This window comes from Marmota monax, unplaced genomic scaffold (assembly GCF_021218885.2).
Source record: "Marmota monax isolate L192 unplaced genomic scaffold, Marmota_monax_Labrador192_F-V1.1 WCK01_AAM20220418_F8-fsc01030, whole genome shotgun sequence".
In the NCBI taxonomy this organism is placed as follows: Eukaryota; Metazoa; Chordata; class Mammalia; order Rodentia; family Sciuridae; genus Marmota; species Marmota monax.
Window position 1 is genome coordinate 49,375 of NW_026694032.1, and position 13,641 is coordinate 63,015.

At 36.5% G+C, this 13,641-nt stretch overlaps 1 pseudogene; it reads left to right on the plus strand.

Annotated features, from left to right (window-relative positions):
• Positions 1-11,779: 11,779 nt before the first annotated feature.
• LOC124106463 (actin, cytoplasmic 3-like) lies at positions 11,780-12,871 on the plus strand (annotated as a pseudogene).
• Positions 12,872-13,641: the final 770 nt, after the last annotated feature.

The window sequence follows — 13,641 nt, forward strand, 5'->3', positions numbered from 1 at the left end:
TAGCTGAGAGCACAGGGGGGCATCAGATCTAGAAAGAAGAGGGATGTGTACCCTGCCATCTGTGTGAAGACCACTATCCACATTTGAGACTCAAATCCTACCCCACCCAAGTGTATCCAGATATTTTGTGTCTGAAGAGCAGGACAGGATCAACCCCAGGTATTCAGGGTCCATTGCCTGGTTTCTAGTTTCCCTCTTAATTTCTTCTAAATTTTTTTTCAGGTTATATTTTCACTTCAAGACTAGTCCTCTTATCAACAGACTCTTTGCAAAAGTGGAAATATATATGGTTAACAAACATGTTGGGAGAAAGGTCAGCCTTGTGGAAATCTTAGAGAAAGAAACTAAAGCACTGTTTTTAGGTCTTTTGGGTATTGTCCAAGAAGAGGAATAGCTGGGTCAAATGGTGGTTCCATTCCCAGATTTCCAAGGAATCTCCATACTGCTTTCCAAATTGGCTGCAGTCCCACCAGCAACGTATGTGTGTACCTTTCCCCCCACATCCTCGCCAGCACTTGTTGTTGTTTTACTTCATAATGGCTGCCAGTCTTATTGGAGTGAGATGTTATCCTAGACTAGGGACACAGCCACATCAATGTTTATAGCAGAACAATTCACAATAGCTAGACTGTGGAGCCAACCTAGATGCCCTTCAATCGATGAATGGATAAAAATATGTGGCATTTATACACAATGGAATATTACTCAGCACTAAAAAAATAATAAGATCATTGCATCTGCAGGGAAATGGATGGCATTAGAGCAGATTATGCTAAGTGAAGTTAGCCAATCCCCCCCCAAAAAAAACAAATGCCGAATGTCTTCTCTGATATAAGGGGGCAGTGACTCATAATGGGGTAGAGCGAAAGAACATGAGAAGAAGATTACCTGTAGATAGAGAAGAGAGGTGGGAGAGAAAGGGACCAGAAGGGGAATTGCATGGAAGATGGAAGGAGACCCTCATCATTATACAAAATACATGTATGATGATGTGAGGAAAAAAAACAAATTGCATCACCTTAGATTGGGTAGAGAGAAGTTATGGGAGGGGAAGGGAGGGGAAGGGGGAATGGACGGACATTAGAATAAAATAGACATTACTATTGCTGTGTGTAAATACGTGGCTGCGTGACCAATGTGATTCTGCAACCTGTAGACTCAGAAAAATTAGAAATTATACCCCATCTGATTCAAATGTATGATATGTCAAGGTCATTGTACTGTCAACTGTAACTAATTAAAATAAATTTAAAAAAGAAAATATTTCCAAGAATAGAGGCTGCTAGACTGGGAATTAGAAAGCCAAGGTTCCTCCAACTTACCCCAAGTTTTGGAGTAAATGGATTACTATCTGTGGGCTTTAGTTTTCACATCTATCTAGGGACTAGATTAAAAAAATCTTAAAAAACAAAAATAAATAAATAAATGAATAAACAAATAAATAAACAAACTACCAGTTTAAAACTATATGAACTTTAAAAAAAGAAATTAAACACTGAGCCACATCACTAGCTGTGACTCCCTTGACAGCAGGACCTGTCTGTCTGGTTCATCATGGGATGCTCAGAGACTATCTCAGTGCCTGGTACAACATAGATGTTCAACTAATGGATATAGTTTTCTCTGTATCTCCCAAGGACTTTATCCCAGCCACCACCTCTCATTAAAAAAAATACTGAGAAATTCCTTAAATAAAATGGATTAACATTTGCATATAGCCACACAATCCTCCCATAGGCCTGAAATCATCTCTAGAGGACTTTTACAATATAAAAGCTATGTAAATAGTTGTTTTCCTGAGTTGTTCAGGGAACAAGGGCAAGAAAAGAAGAATTCTGCATGTGTTCATTACACACACAGCCATTGAAGGTCTCACAACCTGGCACCCAGAGGAGAGGCCAGCCCAAGCACAGATGCTCCCAAAGAGAGTGATGGAGGCTGAGGTTTGTGAGCTTGCAGGAGCCCAGGCAGGTGGGCATGATGCACCCACATGACACTGAATTGATGTGCATTAAAGTTTTGCTATTTGGAAACTTTTGGAAAAAAAAAAATATATATATATATATATATATATAAGCTGACTCTGCAGATGTATAATCCTGGGATCCACATGACCAGTTGTCCATGAATTTTAAAGCATTGGCACTTGGGCCAGGATGTGGTGGAATTAAGTGTCCCTTGGCACCTTCGAAAGAGCTGGCCACTTGTAAAGTGCCCCAGGCTTGGCAAGCAACCAGAACAGGTTTCACAGCCTCTCCACACAGGTTGTGTCTTCTGCCATTTATGCCTAAATAAAGGAAATAAAACCTCAGTAGTAAAATTTGCCATTGATACCCACTGAGAAAATACCTGGCAAACTGTCAAAATGCAGGGTGGTAAAGAGGTAAGACAATATAACTGATAACCAAGAGAAAAAGCAGCATTAGTAATGGACACAGAGGAGCCAGACTGTGATAGAAGAAAGACTTTAACAAAACTAATCAATAGGTTCAAGACTCATAGAAGAAACAGAAGATTTTTATGAATACTAGAATTTATAAAAATCAAATAGATACTCTAGAAATGAAAAAGAATCCATTATCTGAAATTATAAAAGGTGACTTTAATAATATATTTTACTGGATATTGAAAACAAAGGCAGATTTATGGAAAATATCTACAATGGAACATAGAGAATAGAATAGAAGTAAAAAAAAAACAAAATCATAAGAGACATGCAGGAAATGCCCAACATATCTAAGAGATATGTGTCTGGACTAAGAATAGGAAAGAAGAAAGATACTAAGGCAGAAACAATACTTAAGAATTTAAAGAAATACTAGCCAAGAGTGTTCAAGAACAGATGAGCAGCTTCATCCAGAAACTTCTAACAAAACTTAAGTGGGATTCAAAAATTATTAATACTTTAAAACTTAATAGTTCTTAGAAGTATTATTTGTCAAAAATACTTAATGTCTTAATATTCTTAGAAGTAGACGTTGTCAAAAATCAATGACAAAGAAAATTCTTAAAAGCAGGATGATAATTATTCAATACATTGATATTTCTCTTTGTGATCACTTGATCAAATCATTTGAAATACAATTTCAAATAGAGCTGCCACTCATTAACCTATTAGAAAATCAGAAATACAGACTTCCAAAAGACATTTCTCCTAATATAAGACATTTGTGACTTTGTTTTACCCATATGAATGTGAACCTAAAGGCAGGATCTAAGATGCAACAGTGATTCCTTAGAAAGATAAAGTAAAAATTTAAAGCAAAGATGTTGTTAGATGAAAAAAATAAATGTTATGCACAATCTGAGGTGAAGGCAGAGGCTGAGTCTCCTGAGATATTGGAGAGTTGGAGCTTTAGAGTATTTCATCTCTTATTTATTTTGCAATGCACCACTATAATTTATACATTTTAAATTTTCATCAGAAGAATACTTCCTTAAATTGTGTATGGATAAAGGTGTACTTTCAAGGAAAAGAGTTCTATGTAGCTAGGTTTAGATTTGAAATTATATTTTCAAAATTTCAAATCTAAACTCTCTCAAGGCCTTTGGCTAAATCTTCTAAACATTATCCAGCCTTATAGCTGAAATGTCTTACTCCTTTCTAGTCCTTAAATTTTGGCATCCATATTTTATAAACCTGAAGTACATCATTTTTTTCAGGAAATTGAGGGATCTGCTATAAATAAACTATAACCACTGTTATGAGACACATGTCTTCACCATGATATCCTAAAATAAAGTTGGCAAGGTCAAAATGAGTTGGTTGACAGTAGCAGGGACCAAATTTGTCTCCCTTGAACTTTAGAGGCTTCATCTTTCCCTGAATTCTAAGTAACCAGACATAATATACAAACTTCAGAGCCCTTGACCTGACTCTGAAAATGCAGAGAGCTCTCTGCCCCCACCTACCTCATGACAAAACCCAGCACATTTTAAAATTTATTCTATCTTTAACAAACTTTTCAATTTCTGAATCTCTTTTAAGATATTTTCCATGTCCATGGAAAGGTCCTCAATTCATAAACTCTTGATTCTCTTTCAAAAAATGTTTGTGGAAGTGAGAAGCACTATTTCCCATTATAGAAATGGGAAGAGTCAGGCAAAAAACAATTGAAAATCTGCCTATGTATCTTACTACTTACATGACTTTAGGTAATTACTTAATTTTCTTGAGCCTCAATTTCTAAATTTGTAATAAAAGTATAAGACCTCTAAACCTGTGTGCCATGGTGAGGATTAACTAAGACAGTACTTATAAAGCTTTTAATATGTAATTTATTTGGGATAAGTGAGCATTTGTATTCTTTTAAAATGGATTTTTAATCCTAATTTTTTATATATGACAGCAGAATGAATTACAATTCATATTACACACATAGTACACAATTTTTCATCATTCATTAGTTCTTTATATAAGTGTACCTTCTTTTGTGTTTGCATTCTAAGTGCCTCATTCTTCATATGCCAGTTTCTGTATTTTAGCTCACACCTCATTGCTGCGTTCCTGGGCTCTCATAGCTTAACCTGGGTTCAATGAGCTCTTTGGATTATTTAATGGATTCAGTGCCAGGTTTCAGTGGGTCTTGTTTGTAAATACATGTCTGTTTTAACTGCTGAGTTATGGGAAGGCCAATGGTTCAAGACAGGACTGCCATTGAGAGATACTTATTTTACTCACAGACTAAGGAGGGAAAGGGCATGCCTCAGTAGGGGCCACTAAGGAGTCTCCTAGGGTGAGGTGTGCATACAAAGGAAGAAGGGAAACTGTGGCCAAACTCCTTTATGTGGCTTCTATGAGAAAGAATAGATGAAGCAGAAGAAGCTGATTTAGGACAAGTTTTATTAATGCCAGTGGGCTCTAGGGCACAAGGGCTGTCCCTAGTAATTTGATACCTGAACCTGGGATAAAAAGGAAAAATGTAGCCTGTGGGGAGCCACTCTAAATGATTCACTTCTTCCATCCTGGAGCAGAGAGGCTTTGATCATCACTACATCTCGTAATAACCTGGACATTGTCCCAGGAAGTTTGAGGGCGTGTCTTCAGACATGGTCCCCTGTGTCAAATTACATTCACCTCTCCTTTGTAACCCTCCCACTTCTGACCATTTTTGGATGAAAATTTTTAAGAATAAAGGTACCCCCAATAAAAGCCCACTTCTGAATTTGCTCACTCTCTCTTTCCAGACTCTTGTGACTTTCTCTTTCCTGAGGCTGAGAATGGAGAAGCTTGTTTAAAGGTAAAGTGTGTCTGTTTTATTTGGTGTCCCTGGAAATTCACACAAGCAACCCTAAGTTCAGCTGACTATGCAGATCAGGGGCAACAGTAGCCCACAGTGTGAGAGCCCAGAAAGGGAGGAGGTTGATTATGGGTTAAATTGTATGCTCAGGTAGGAGAACAAAACAGCTTCTGGCCAGGACCTCAAAAGTGGGTCAAGACAATGTTTTAGAAACTCTATTATATGTATCCATGAGAGAGACAGGGGTCTTATGACATGATACAGGTCGCTCCTGTGTGAATGTAGGTTGCTGAGACATGGAACTCTGAGGATGTTGTGTTGCTGTTCCCTGGGTCCTCTGGCTGACCCTTCACTTGGGAGGATATTGGTCCACAGTCATAATTACGATGTGCCACATAGTCATGTAATATTCAGTTCATGGGCTAGAGAAAGTAGCAGCAGTGTGAAGAAAGGATACAGGTAGATCTCTACCTCAGAGAGCATATAAGTTTTTCTCTGGATATTACATTGCTGGAACACTTAAAGGAGAATGAGAGGTTGGAGGCACAATTTGTAAAATTCCCAGGCAAAAGTACTTGCTCATGAGGATGGAAATGTGTTGATATGATGGTGTCATTCCTGAATATCAGGCAGCAAGCTGTGGTCTGTGTAGCTCCCCAGCAAGAGGATCAAAAAAATCGCATTGTTGAGTGGACTCTTAATCACACTGCAAGGAGCCATATGTGGTGACCATTCCAAAGTAGCATGTAATTACCTTCATGGTTTGGCTCAGACACTCCAAAAGAGGCCTATAAAAGTGAGTGATAGCAGGGGAAATTCAAACATCTGAGTCTTTTTATTTTAGTCCTCCAGGGTCTACCTATGTATTAGGTACAATGGTCAATGAAATGGTTTAATTTTCATTTTTTTCCAAATCAGAAGAAAAATGCAACTGTCATAATAATGAATATAATAATAATAATAATAATAATAATAATAATAATAATAATAATATCAGGCCTGAGTTATATTTTTCTTTTTGTTGATGCAGTGATAAAGTATAATCTGTAATATTATTTACTGAAGAAAAATGTCCACATGGCAAAATTACCTATTAAGCTAGAGAGAATAATGTATTCCCAAAAGCTGTTTGTGTGCTAGTTCTGGAATCTGTGACTCTGGTAAAAGGGACTTTCCACAGCAAGTTAAGAATATTAAGGTAGGATGAAAATAGAGAATTATCCAGGGTGGTTCAATGTGATCACAAGAGTTCTTATAAGACAGAAACATGTCAGACAGAAAAGAGGTGATGACAGATGCAAAGGTTGTAGTGACTTGCTTTGAAGGTGGAAGATCTGATCATAAGCCATGAAAAGCAGGTGGAAAGGATGGCAGAAGTGGCAGAACCTCCTAGGCTGCTCTGCTCCAAACAGAGCCTCATTGCTGTGGGGACCAAAGCAACAGGGTCTTGAAAGACCGTCCCACAGACAAGGCCAGAGGCTAGGATGGCCTCATTCTTCCACTGTATGTGCACCTCCACCCTGCTGATGCTTTGGCTCCTTTTCTCCAGGTGCTGAGTAGTCATGCAAGTGTTCTTGAATTCTGATCTTTAAGCTTGCACGCAGTGAAGGAGCTGAGAGGAGTGGAAGTTTCAAGTTCACTCACTGCCATGATATACTTATTGTTCAAAATCAATCTTTAATATATTAAGAAGTGCATGGGCCCTGCATTAAATTTAAAAAAAAATATGAAGGTTTAAGATTTGACGAAGTAAAAACTGCTGTAAGTTTGGTTTTCAAAGAAAACATTTTGGTTCTTTTTGACTTTTGACACTGTTTATCTGTATTATTTTCATGATCAGACTTTACATATTTCAATTGAATAGAGACACAGTTTCTTCAGTAAAAAAAAATAGCTTTTATCAATAAATCAAAGTTGCAATGTTTTGTTCCCAATGCTTAATCCAAACTTTAGCTATAGAAAAATAATACAATATTTTAAATTAGTAATTGTGATATTTGGCAAAAGCTTTTAGAAATTTTAACTAACAAAATTCTATTCTGAAATCTTAGGCTATCATTTTAATGAATATTTAAGTGGAATCACCATGGTGGATGGGCATGCCTATACTTAATAAACTATTTATTTAATTCCTTCAATTTTATTAAACAGATTTAAAATTGACCTTAAGTAATAGCTGGTAAAATAAGGGATAAACATAAACTGGATTAATTTCCCCTTTGTTCTTTTTCTTTTACCCTTCAAGGAGATTTTACTTATTTCCTCATGGGAAAACATTATAGATAAGACTTTTTTTCTTGGATAGAGATCCATCCAAACCATGAACTGGGGACTATAGACCTAAAAAGTATTCATTCAGAGTCTTCATATTTTTCAAATAATTATAACTATTTAAATTATTTCTTCTGATCAATATTATCTTCTAAACCAATACTGTTTCTTATATATATTAGTTATTTTTTAGTGACACTAAATGACTTAATATATTCCAGTTTGTAGGATGAAGCATGAATTTTAATAATTAAGTGTTGGTTTAAATTGATCCTTTTAAATATAGTATGCACACATTTTTAAAAAGAGTTTTGCATTATTGACTTTACATGATCATATTTTTTGGAAAGGTGAGCATTGAGCCTGATGAAGATAAAGGTTTAGAAATGGACATCGATAAACACATAAATATACATGTACACATTTTGAAAATAATTTCTTTGTTTCTCAAATATTATGTTTTTGTCCTGGAAATAATTCCTATAGGCATTAAATTTTAGAATTTAGATTCATTGTGTTAGGAAAATACTTTAGTTAATTTTTTGTTGCTTTATTTCTAGTCACCTCATTTTAATATATATAGATTATAAGAAAAAAGTACATGAAACTCTGTATCTTGTCTTATATGGACTTTCTGTGCACAAATACCATGAATGGTAGCCTGTAGAGATTGTTAAAACATATCCAAGAAAAGCACAATATGTATGCACTTGAATTTCAGACATCCATCCATTTTCTATAAAACATACAGAATTAATCTATGAGCAACAAAAGTCGGCCTTTGAAATTCAATTCTATATACAGATGTTTTAAAGACAGTAAGTTTTAAGAATATAACCGGAATTTAGAATACTAAGTGGTTTGGATAAATGTTCCCAAAAGGTCTGTATGTTAATGGCTCAGTCCCCAGGGCAGTACTTTTGGGAAGCAAGATGGACCTTTAGGGGGAGGAGCTTTGTGAGAAGTCATTAGGTGTCTGGGGCATGTCATTGCAGGGGATGGTGGGACTACAGTCCCTTCATCTTCCTCTTTTTCTTTTGTTTCTTGACCAAGATGTGAGCAACTTTGCTCCAGCATGAGCTCCCATTATTGCCATTGGTCACCCACACCAGAAAGGCAATGCATACACTTGATCATGGACAGGAGACTGAAATTGTAAGCCAAAACAAAATGGTTTTCTTCACAATTCAATTATCTCAAGTATTTTGTTAATCTGATGGAAAAATAACACAAATATCTAAATGTACTTTCTATATTGTTAGGTGGTTAAATACCTTTGGCATAAATTATAATAAAGGCTAAGATATAAAAACTGCCCTTTGAGATAATGAAGATTGTCTCCCCCTGGTGACATTACTGCCAAAGGCTATTTCTTTAAAAGTCCAAATAATTGGTTGGTGCTCAAAACTCAGAGTCTAAAGCCATGCACAGGAGGTGCTTCAAATTTAGGTCAAATATCTTAGGATCTTAGACTTGGTACTAATTACAGAGTTGGGGAATTCATCTTTTTTATTGCCTTCAGTGAAGTTGGCTGCTTGATGAAGGATGCTGTACACTTTAGCCTTTCTGTGCATGTGAATTGGGGAAAGGGAGGTCTTTTAACTTTTTGTGTGTTTATGTGTGATGCTAGGAATCTAACCAAGACCTCATATATGCTAGGAAAATGCTGTGCCACTGAGCTATGACCCCAGTCCTTGGAACTGCTTGTACTAAAAAACAAATGCTTAAAACTTTACTCCAAATTCACATTTTATACTCTTTCTATGTCACAACTACTGATATTAGATAATATTGGTCTGATATTCTAACAGTCATCTAGAAGGGAAACATTTTTATGCCTCCTGGCCCTAGCTTCTAGAATTCCCCTGAACCTTCACTAAACTCTGTTAAAGACTGATGTTTATTCCAGACTTTATATTTTAAACCATTATTGTCTTTCTAGTAAAAAATCAGATGTGAGGATCTCAGATTACACATTATGCATTACAGCAAAATAAAGCTATTAAATGCTAATCATTCAAGTTAACAGCACAGAACCAGGCCTTTTAATTTTTTATCAGATTGAGATATGATTCACATACTACAAAAATTCATCCATTTAGAGAGTAGAATGCAATAGTTTTTTATACACCACCAATACCAAAGTCACATTTAGAACTTGAATCCTCATGCCCTTTAGCGCACAAGCTCACACCCTGTCTCCTAAGTCATTACTAATATTTGATTTTTAAATTTCTGAAACTTGCATGAATAGTTTGATATAAATCTTCAACATCCTTGGCTAATACTTTATAAGTAAAGATTATTTTTGAGTAATTGTGCATTTACAGAAATACTGAATGCAAAGAATAGAATTGCCTTATGCCTCTTTCAAAACCTCCAGGTTCCCCTACTTACACTAGTGTGGGGCATTTGTTGTCATTGATTAGCCAGTATTTATACATTCCTAATAAACCAAGCTTGCAGTAGGGTTCACTCTTTTGTCCTATGAGTTTGACAAAAGGATAATGACATGTATTCCTCATTTAAGTATCATATGGTATGGTTTCATCACCTTAAAATCCTGTTCCCCAGCTATTCATCACTCCACCTGCCCCTGAGACCTTTCTGCTCAGGGCTGTTTTTATTGTATCCACAATTTTATCTTTTCCTGAATGAAGGACAACTAGAATTACACAGTATATATGGTTTTAAATTGGTTTCATTTACTTTACAATTTTCATTTAAGGTTGTTCCGTGTCTTTTTGTTAACTGTTTATTTTTTGACATTTAATATTGGATGATATTCTGTTACATGGATGCACTATGGTTTGTTTATACGTAAATCTACTGAATGACATTTTGGTTTCTCCCAATTCTTAGCAATTATGAAGAAATTTGCTATAAACATACATGTGCCATATTTTCTGTGGAAATATGTTGTGAACTTATTTAGATAAAATGAAAAACTATAATTGTTGGATTATATTTTAAGTGTCTAAGTAAAAATAATTCAAAAATATTCATTCCAGATTAAATTAATGTATCAAATTTTTTACCATTGGGGGGGTGCATCTTCCAAAAGTTACCTGTTTCTCTGACACATACCTCACTTACCTGGAATATACTCTCACATTCAGTTCTGTCGAATATCTGTGCTAGACTCCTGACACTGAATTAAAACTGCTGTCATGTTATTATTGTTATCTTTTGGTTCTGAAATGTCTACTATGACCAAAGTCACAGTCTTTTCATTTATATAATCTTTTAATTTTCATTTAAATTCTTATGAGGGAAAAACAATGGAAAAAGCTGTAAGCTTTTGAAATAGTGACTCTTATATTCACATCGTGCAACTGTGTTGGGAGGGTGTACTAAGCCAGAGCCATGCTGTGTTGTCTCTTAGGTGTTGCAGTGGAAGCAGCAAAGCATTTGTGTGCATGTTATCTCACAGTTTCATTTGCTTTTTCCAAGAAAATACAAACACTTCTGCATTACAACTAAACTTACAGCATGTGAGGTCTTTAGGTAAAAGGGCACACATCTTTTGCTATTATTCCATGCCCTGTTAAAATGTATTCATATATGTATATCCTCAGGGGATTGGTTCCAGAACCCCCAACTCTGAAAATACCAGAAGCTTAAAGTCTATTCAAGTAGTGTAGAATGTGCATATAGCCTATACATCCTCCCATATATTTTATCATCATCTCTAGATTGCATAAAATACTTAAGACATTGTGAATATTATGTGAATGGTTGTTGTATTATTTAGAGAATAAAGACAAAATAATCTCTATCTGTTCAGTAAAGATGCAATTTTTAAAAATATATATTTTTTTTGATTTACTATAGGTAGAATACAGAACATAAGATCTGTGGCTATGGAGGACCAACTGTGATTAACTGAGAGTCTTTCTGGGGTCCTGGATGATGAAATTCACTCTTGGACTGAACATGGAGAGCATTTCTGAGCAAAGAAAAAATAATGCCAAAGGAGATATAATAAAGGATACTTGTAAACTGGGTACTTTATGTGGTTGGTTTACTTCAATTTTACTTCATAACAATACAAGTAAAAGTTTTGTCTATAGTTAAAAATTCTAAGATTCAAAAAGCAGATTATGAATATGTCAGTATGTTATTAACATACAAACGTCGATAGCAATGCTATTATGTATATATGTTACGTATACGTGTAACATATACAATAGCAGAACAGTGAGAATGCATTATCTTGTTCATGGACTCTCCCAAGCTCCATGTCCTCCTGCAGCTTTGCAATTGCAAGGGAAGAAGAAATCACTAAGCTCATCACTGACAATTGCTCCATCATGTGCAAAACTGGCTTTGCTGGCATTTACACCCCCAGGGCTCTGTTCCCTTCCATCATCGGGTGTCCCCACCACCAGGGTATGATGGTGGACAGGCCCAGAGCAAACTCAGCATCATGACCCTGAAGTACCTCATGGAGCACAGCATTGTCACCAACTGGGATGATATGGAGAACATCTGGCACCACACCTTCAACTATGAGCTGTGTATGGCCCATGAGGAGCACCTAGTGTTTCAACAGCACCGTTGACCAAGGCCCCCCTGAACCTCAAGGCCAACAGAGAGAAGATGATTCAGATCATGTTAGAGACCTTCAACACACTGGCATATATGTGGCCATCCAGTTCGTGCTGTCCCTGTATGCCTCTGGGTGCACCATTGGCATTGTTATGGACTCTGGTAATTGGGTCACCCCATTGTGCCCATCTGTGAGGGCTATGCTCTTCTCCATACCATCCTGTGTCTGGACCTGGCTGGCCAGGACCTTACAGACTACCTCATGAAGATTCTGACAGACTATAGCTATAGCTTCACTACCACAGCAGAACGGGAGATCATGTGTTACATTAAGGAAAAGCTGTGCTATGTCGCCCTGGACTTCAAGCAGGAGTTGGCCACTGCTTCATCCTCTTCCTCCCTGTGAAGAGTTATGAGCTGCCCCACAGGCAGATGATCAGCATTGGTAATGAGTGTCCAGAGTACCTCTTCCAGCCCTCTTTACTGGGTACAGAATCCTCTGGCATCCACAAGACCTCTTTCAACTCCATCATGAAGTGTGATATTAATATCTGCAATGACCACTATGCCAACACTATGCTGTATGGTGGCACCACCATATATCCAGGCATCACTGACAGGATGCAGAAGATCACTGCCTGGCATCCAGCACCATTAAGATCAAGATTATTGTTCCCCCTGAGCACAAGTACTCTGTGGGGATTGGCAACTCCATCCTGGCCTCACTGTCTACCTTCCAGCAGATGTGGATGAGCAAGCATGAGTACACTGAGTCAGGCCCCTCCATTTTCCACTGCAAATGCTTCTAGATGGACTGAGTAGGTTCTGGGCACCCACTTCATGTGCAGATTCTTTGTTATTGTTGTTGTTATTTTTCACATTTATTTACCACAAATAAAGCCAAACATTTTCCTTTTTTTCTCATAAAAACAAAGAGTTTCAACTTGCTAAAACTGAATTCAAATAATTTATATATGATGAGAACAAATCTAAATTATTTCCATTTGGAAAATACAAGAAACCAGCTTATTCATTTCTATCCATTCAAGTTGGAGGCCCCATTATTTTGACAATACTCTATGATGTAGTATAAAACACAGAAGAAGAAACATCTCCTTATTAGAAGTCCGGACAATGCAAAAGTACATAGCATTTAACATAAGGAATATTTCCAAAAGAAAAATAATATGTAAGCTGTAATAAAATTACATTTGTTTGGGGTAAATCAATGAGGTTTACAGTGTAAGAACACTGAGCAGTTGTAGGTAATTCTAACCTATTGCTATCAGTAGCCTCCTCAATAATTAAGAGCAATTTTTACAATTAATTTATACAATTAAAGGGGAAAAAGCATACTATGGAATTCAAGTGGCTATAAGAATGCTCATAGCCTCCTTTAGCCAACAGAGAGGGTGATGACCTTTTAAATCTTTTATTCTAATGCCATTGAATATAAAATGGACTTTAGTCCTGCCAGTTCACAGTTTGTTCTGGTTCTTGCTTGTTTTCGGATATTTTGTGACCTTGCTTTTCACAGGCTTTGAGCCAAAGTTCTTTTCCCTGACTCTGGAGTTCTTGG